This window comes from Zeus faber, assembly GCF_960531495.2.
Source record: "Zeus faber genome assembly, chromosome: 15".
In the NCBI taxonomy this organism is placed as follows: domain Eukaryota; kingdom Metazoa; phylum Chordata; class Actinopteri; order Zeiformes; family Zeidae; genus Zeus; species Zeus faber.
The window spans coordinates 9,145,404-9,153,742 of NC_137194.1; positions in this window are offsets into that span (position 1 = coordinate 9,145,404).

The following is an 8,339-nucleotide window of genomic DNA, read 5'->3' on the forward strand; positions in this document are numbered from 1 at the left end:
ATACTGTACCGCATACTGTGTCACTGTTGTGGGTTGTTCGGTGTTACCGTATTGCTGTGCCGTATTGTTGTATACTGTGCTGTATATCTCATAAACATTACCTCACTTAATTCACATGCCACTTTAATGCACATATCTGTATATACATGAGTAGCCTATGCCATATACATACTATTGGGATATTCAGTTCCCTATATTCTATTTTGTATCCCCACCCTGCATTACCTTTGAGTTCTTATTTTATTTTATTTTATTCTATATATTTTATTTTATTCTATAGTATTCGACTTACTGCATTACGTTTTAGGAATCAGTTAGTTAGTCAAGTAGAAATTCTAAGGTAGCCATTGTGTTCAGTCTAGAACATATTGTGTGTAATCACCGGGTGCGTTGCATCGACATTTCACTGCATATATGTATGAAAGTATGTATATGTATGTGACGAATAAACCTCTCGAATCTTGAATGTATTTATTGTGTGTGTGTGTTTTGAATTATTTTCATGTTTTTGTGTTTTTAGTGTAGCCCACTAGACAATTCATTTTGTGGAATTCCCACCTGCCACACGGCACCCGAGTGGCGTTTTCAGGGCCCTCTGATACAGAGACACAGGCAGAGATGGTGCAAACACACCCTATTGTAGAGAGTGGCAAGATGGAACAAGACAGGAGCAGATGGAAAATTGTAATGACGCTGAGGCTCTCCCTGTGTCTGTGTGGGGATGGGTTTACCTGTTGCTCGTAAATTGCTCTGATGAGCAACAGGCATACAGCCACCCTGATCTCGGGCGCAATTAACTAGACCCAAACCAGACTTAACCACACCATCTCCAAACCACAATTATCATTATTTATCCTCTGCTATTGAAGTCAGTTAAACCACTTACCTTAGTTTTTTCATTTATAGGTTTAAAAATTAGATTATTGTTGTGAAGGCAGTTTTCTGTTGATGTCATCAAATAATTATGTTCCCCATAATGGAGAACATAAGCACCACACACCACCCGATCATAGAATTACACTCTAACCAGACCGGAACAAATTAACCACTGCAGTTACAAAACACAACGAAACTGAGAGCCATGCACACTCCTCCATTGAACGTTAACAAAGGCGTTTCTGGCTGAAGCTATATAACATATATTTATTATTATTATTATTATCATTATTATTATTATCTGGGATATATATTATTTTTATTTTATCATTTCATTTTAATGATAAGAATTATACAAACAATGTCAGAGTAGAAAATCAGTGGTTGATATCCCACATACGGTATTAATGAATACAAAAGAAACACTTATAATACAATACATATAATACAAACTAAAAAAAGGAAGAAAGAAGAAAGAAATACATGAGAGGGAAGAAGAAAATACAGTCATCCCTCCTTAGAGACTTCAGGGATTTATAGTATTTAAAAAGCCGATTGCTAGTCGTGTTAGAGCTGGAGATTTGAGGAGTTAATTCAATTCAGTTGTGAAACCGGAATGAGTGGTGCTGGAATATAAAAAGTGTGTATGTGTTTATGGAAAATTCACTGTATAAAAGACGGAAAATTGCCAACATATTCATATTGAGTGTGATCCAAACCCTCTGCATTGCCCCACCAACTTCAGATTAGTTCAATAGTGTGCTGCTGCCAGTAGGGGGCAGTATTTACTGATCAAATCAGCATGTATCCAGAATTTGCACTTTTCATTGTATTTCCACTGCAGATTCATCACATCATTCCCAATATTAACCAAACGAACGGACACGCTATTGTACAAGTATGTAATTATCTGCAACACTCAACGACGGGTCCGCCGAAGCACTGACGGAGGATGTTGAGTTAAATCCCTGTTTTTTCTTTGATCGATCGATCGATCTTTGATCGGTGTAAACCAGGCTGTGTGTTGTGGCGCAGCAGTCGATACCATGTGAGGAGTAGTGACAGTCCAACTCATTACGGGTGATCTGTGGCGTGTGCACAGAAACCTTTCTTTTCCTCACTTCCTCCTCACATTGATCCCTTCACAGGGTCCTTTCCTCCTTATTATCTTAAAAGCATCTCCGCAACGCTGGCTCGGTCGATACTTCACAGTAGCTTATTTTGCTCCTGTGAGGTGTTTCCCCTTTTGTTCTTCCGGGAGGAAGGTATCTGAAGTACGGGAGATCGAATGTGTTCAATTAAACGGAAACGGTACCACACGGCCGGTATGCAAAGGGCCCACTGGGAGTTGGACAGGACGCGCTTCTGTCACAATGTGTTACTGTCTTTTCAGTGATGTGTTAAGCAAGAGGGACAAGAATGAACCGTTTTGAATAATCCGTAAGATTAATAAACAAATAAATAAACGTGTTTGATATTCGTCCCCTATGTATTTGGCTGGCACTTTATAAGAAACAGCCATTCAGTGTATTGACGTTATGCATGTGCTTCTGTATTTGCTGTTTCCATTGTTGGTGGCGGGTTCCCCCACCGCCTCAAGTGACCAAGAAAAACAACAAATCAAAATGACAAGAATTCTCATTCTCTTATTGGATTCTCATGGATTTCCACTTTAGTTGTGCATTATTGGTGAAATACCAGTAGTATTTCATCAATAGTATTTCCAGCCCTAAATACATCATGGTATATAACACACACTTACCCCATACACCCAAAATGCAATAATATACATAATAATATACATATATCATTATGTACATGTAATATACATATAGTAGCTTGTGATTAATGTCAGTGTTATGTAACCACCACTAACTGTACGTAATATATTCTTGGATGTCCCCTTCATCTATTAATTGAAGCGTTACTTTAGCCATTTATCCTCAATTAGGCAATTTTTCATTATGTTGTGTTTTTTTTTATTTTTTTTTACACATTTGATAGCTCCCCTCGGCACGTTAAAAACCATTAGTGATACGCCACACTCGAAAAAAAAAAATACAAGAGAAAAATCCTCAGCGAATTACTTTTTATTATAACTCCCTGATTTAGAAAACACAAAAAGCACCAAACAATATCGTACATGCACGGCTTGAAGTACATCGAGATCTCGCTGATGACTTTTCAATGTGAAAACTTCCCCCGGACACGATCTCACGGAGATCACCTGACCATCAATGCACTGAGGATTCGAAGCGCAAAGGCCAAGCGTCGCCGCGGCAACCCTCACTTTCTGCTTTGGATCCGCTTCGCTGCTGTGGAACAAAGAATTCAGGGCAATTACCACAATCTCTATAATTATTAAACTGCATTCTCCGATTGTTTCTTTTGCTTGTGATAAAACCGCAAAGTTTCGACAGTACAAAACAATTTCTAGTAACTCTGCCTTGTAACAGGCAGGTTTTTTTTTTGTGTGTGGTACCAGCTCCTAGAATGTGTAAAAATCTGCTTGTATATTTTTCGATTTTTGGAATTGACTTGAGAAATTGGAGCAGCATTGTTTGGTCCTGCCCCTTGAGGGCATCGCCCCCGATCATAATGCCATACATTATGAATCAAAGCAGAGGCATTATCTCCCTTTTCTTTTCTTTTTTTTTTACAAGCCGAAACCGACTCCCGTTTGTGTCTCTCAGAGCCACACTTGACCTCTGTGCAGAACCAAAAAAAAAATAAAAATAAAAAAAATAAATAAAAAAGAGCAAACAATCCAGAACCGTATTTTGGAAAAATAAGGTCCGAATGATAACTTTACAATACCAATACATTACAAAAACAAGGTCGGTGTTCCTTTTTATTTTGTTCGTTTTTTTTTTTTTTTTTTTTGTGCAACTGGGACACAACTCTCATCGACTGTTTTTTTTTTTTTTTTGTGTGTGTTCAGATTACCGTTAGAAATCCGCCAGAAAGATGCTTTTTCCTTTGTAAACATTCCTCATGTTAACTAAGACATCATGTGATGAGAGAACGTGTACATCGACCGCACAAAAACAAGAAATAGGGTGAAGAGGCTGCGTTTTTCCCCTCTAAAGCCGGCTTTACACCGAATGCCGCAAGAGTCAGTGTTGAACTGACACTATGACCGGAAGCCACCGTTGCTAAGCAACTACTAAGCGATGTTGTTGAAACTTTAAGCTGCAGGTCACGAATACATTTAAATATGTATCTAGAATTAACGTGGGATCTTGCCATATTCACCATTAATAAATCTGCAATTTTATGAATGAATGTGAAAAGAAGAGCGATTCAAAAAAAAAAAAAAAAAAAAAGGAAAAGAAGGAAAGATCAAAAACTGCGTAGGTTAAAAGTTGCGTAAGTTTCAAACAAGCTTTTTTTTCTAAGAGGGCGTTTTAGGGCCCTGGCATTCAAGGAAAAGGAATGAAGACAGTTGCAAGAACAGATACAGCAGCGTTGTGGCGGACACGACAGATAGGGGCGAAGCCGAGACGCAGTTCATCCGACGTCCACCGGGAGGGAGGATCCGACCGTCGGATGCGTTTTCGGATTCAGTATAAAGCGAGCTTTAGTCGGGAACAATGGTTTTGGCTTGGGAAACTGGTGGAGGACCGTCTATTTGCAGTATTTGCTTATGGGTGGGAATCCTGTATGTGTCACTAGAAACTGAATTAGAATCATTTATATTTGAATTTGTATTTGTTAACTTGAATAACTGACCCAACGGGATAAGTTGATCATTTGAAATTGAATTTATCCGTTTGGAACTGAATTCCAATTAACTTGAAACTCGGCGTACTTATTATGTGCTAAATTCGATCCTCAACCGAAAACTCGCTCGGTTCTCACAACTGGAATTCAGTTCCGGCGGTTCAATTTCAGTTTACTGAGACGCACATCCGGTTCAGTTGAGGAAGATGAATCGAGCGCAGATTCACAGACGTCCCTTTTCCCGCCCGAGACTCTGTCCCCAATGATTACACCGACAATAAAGACACAGTGCCGTTATTCTTTTTTTTTCCTTTGGAGACGCCGGGGAAGCGGGGGACGCACGGCGGGCTGCGCCACTCTCACGATCGCTTACGTCACATTTACCACAGAGCGGCCGTGGTATCAGCACTATTATTAACAACATAAACACTATAATAACGGCCGAGGTTAAATTCAAGAGGAAGCGCGCTCAACTATCGTTTAGCAATGCTTTATGGGATGAGTGGCTCCTTCACTCTTAAAGGGACCTATTAGGCAAAGCTCAGGTTTTCAGCGCACATACATCTGGGTCTCTGACGGTTCTACGAACACACAAATTGCTCAATAAGACAACCCAGTCATTTTTTTTGTGAGCTGCCTATTTCAGAAAACATGAAACGATCCGTTCAGCTTTGCCACGTCAGCAGAATTAGAACCGCCCTCCGTCTGAGTAACTCCAGCCACGGCTGGAGCGCCACCGGGACCCGCCGGCATCGCAGCTCAGCGCTCAGCGATGGACGTGCTCTGTCGTTGGCTGCGTAGACCAGCACAAATCTCTCAAAAGAAAGAGGAGCGAATGCCAAACGTCCGGGGACAAAACTGCAGACGAGGGGAAATGTAAGTATTTGCTGTGTGTTTCTCCCTGCGTGTGCGTGCCCACGGTAGGGCTGTGCCGTCGGCTGCGGTTGCGCGATCCGCTCCGTGTTTCTCCCGACAAAACCGTGGATGCATTTGAATTTGAATGAAACAAACAAACCGAAAAAACAAAAAAAACGCCCCAAGCCCCGCCCCAAGCTCCGCCGTCGAAAGTCGGAGCGAGCTTTTAAATGAGGCCTGGTAGATCTCAAATGAGTGAAAATTCGGAGACCGGGCCGCTTATTTCTCGCCTCTTTGAATTGGTTCAGAAACAGATTTCAGTGTACTGCCGAGGTGAAATCAGTTGAAGTTTGAAGCAGACAAAACGGAGCCCCGAGTGAAGCTCAAACCCCATTGGCTCAGAACTAGGGGCTTGTCTGTCCATTCACAGTGAAAGTGAGACACACAGAAACCGCGCGTTTTGGAACACGATGGTATAGAGGCAAGTTGCAATGGCTCGAATGCATAATCTGAGTGGCATTTTCAGCAAAAAACCTTAAAAAACATGTTTTGGGAACCTCGGAGACCGACAGTGCATCAACATGTGTAAAAAGGAGCATAATGGGTCCTCTTTGAAATATCTATGTACACAGCCTTTTTTTCCCGCTTTCCACATTTTTTTTTTTTTTCGCTCCAAATTAAAATGTTTTTATGGTCACAATTTACCGCGTAGTTAGTTTGTTGGGTTTGTTGGCTCGGATAATACTCTCCATAGAAGGATTTTCTGAAACGTCAATGGAGTGAATGGACGAGAAACTCAATTCCGGACACGGAGCCGTTCTAAAAGTGTGCGCGTCTCAGCAAGCTCAAATTGAATTGTCTGGGACTGAATTTGAATTGTGAGAACTGAACGGATTTTTCGGCGAGGGTCACATGCAGTTTCGGAGCCAACAAATTACATTTCATAATATTGCATTGAGTTTCAATGTTATTGGGATTCAGTTCCAAAGCCATAAATTCAATTTCAAATCACCCCATTCAGATTCCGTTTTTTTTTTCTCAATACAAGTATTCAAGTTCAGCAATTCAAATTCCAATACGAATGGTTAAAATTCTAGTTTCTAGTGACTCATATTTCTGCCCTTACTTGCCGCTCCATAGTATTTGATTTGATTAAAAAAAAAAAAAAAAAAAAAAAAAAAAAAAAAGGATATTTAAGCGCATGCTTAAATATCCACCAGTCTCCCATGGTGACCTTGTCGTTTTATTTTACTTGACAAAGACCACAAGAACGCGCCTGACGCTTCAGTAAGTAAGTACAAGGGATCGTTTCAGACTCTTTTCTTCCTGAGAATGCACTCGTCCGTGACATTCTGGCAAGGTAATGTGCACCCAATTCTTTACATTGCAGACATCCAATGCGCGCGCACGCACGCACGCACGCGCGCGCGCACGCACGCACGCACGCACGCACGCACGCACACACACACACACACACACCCGCACAGACTGTGTTGCTGTCTTAATAGGATTTTCCTGATTTAGCCCCCCACCAAATCCTGATGTATGAGTCTTGTGTGGCTGTCATTAGAACCATTACTCCTGTGCCCTTTCCCGATTGAAGCCCCTCCGGCCGCCTCTAATTTATTAAGATGTTTTAATGGCTGCTAAATCACGGCAACATGTCCCCGACTTTCCATCCGTCAAGTGTAGAACGTTAAATAGACCCCCGGTGTCGTACGCTGACACATTTCTGATCCATCTGCTCTGAACTCTCTCTCTCCCCCGGAAAAAAAACTAAATAAAAAAGAGGAGAAAAGCAGGTCTGGATACCTGAGCAGCGAGGATCCGATGAAGCACTTCATTCAAAAATAAAATACAACAGATGACATGACCACATACAACATTAAAAAAACAAAACAACAACAACAACAAAAAGCGAATTAAATTCAATCGAGGACAAAGGGTCGGGATCACAAAACATAAAAAAAAATAATAATCCGATTTTTTTTTTTTTTATTCAACTTTTGCCAAAATTACCCCTCAGCTGCTGGCTTGATTTGAACATTCGAATATTTGAATGTCAGACCGGTGCGGCGCGATGGTGGGCGCCCCGCGTGTGCCGCGAACGCGTCGGGCTCGCTGTGTTGAAGAGAGGGCTGACGGAGTCCGTCTATTAGTAACGCTGCTATTAATAGAACGCCTCTCGTATGTATTGTTCTCGCGCTCGTACACCTGGTGACATTGTGCGGAGCAAAATCCATTAATGAGCACGACTGGTGTGGCGCATTACACCCTTTAGAAACCCACGCGCCGCATTCACTTCCCCTGCATCAAAGGACGAAGCACCCGGCTCGGTTCCGTTTTTGCAGTCGTGATGACGACTGCGAAACATACGCTGCTAAGGTAAAGATGGGAGCGCTGAGAAGCATCTGAAACAAAATAAACAGCCGTCACAATAATCTTATCCAAAGGCACGGGCACAGGCGAAAGTCAGATGCAAAAAAAACAAACCCCCAAAAAACCTTATAAAATACTTTTGCAGCTGACGATGGAACTATTAATCATACTGATATGGAACTCGCGGGAAATAAAATGTGTGGTTATATCAGCAACAAGAAGAAGAAGAAGGAGAAGAAGAAGAAGAAGAAGAAGAAGAAGAAGAAAAAGGCTTAGACTACTTTGGCACATGGTAAGGCATCTGTATCGTTCCCAGAATCCCAGAGAGTCCCAAGCGCTCAGCACACTCCGTTCCTGCGCCGCCTCTTATGAGAAGGAAAGGAGGAAGAATAAAAAAAAAAAAAAGAGCAAAAGTAAACCTTTCGAAATAGCACTCGGGCGCCTCCAAAACGGGAGGCCGGGGGGGGCAGACAGACTGATCCGCTGGCGAGGGCCCCCTCGCTGTG